The following is a 317-nucleotide window of genomic DNA, read 5'->3' on the forward strand; positions in this document are numbered from 1 at the left end:
TGTTTGACATGTGAAATTGCCAAAAAGCACTCAACAGTAATTTTATACTATACTATAACTTTGAAATTTTACTTTGATATATCTATTGCATTGCCTTCACTGTTTATAAAAGTAGGTCAAATGACCAAATTAATAAGAATAAGAAAATGTGGCCCTTCAAAATAATAATAAAGAAGAAAATGTACAGAAACCTACCAAAAAGGAACTAAAAAACCGAACAAATCCCACTTAATCCTGTCAAATCTAACTAAATCTTGAATGAATACTTTTGATCACATTCAAAATCGTAAATAGAGTAGATATCAACATTCAACATT

Source organism: Arachis ipaensis, chromosome B09 (genome assembly GCF_000816755.2).
Source record: "Arachis ipaensis cultivar K30076 chromosome B09, Araip1.1, whole genome shotgun sequence".
Classification (NCBI taxonomy): Eukaryota; Viridiplantae; Streptophyta; class Magnoliopsida; order Fabales; family Fabaceae; genus Arachis; species Arachis ipaensis.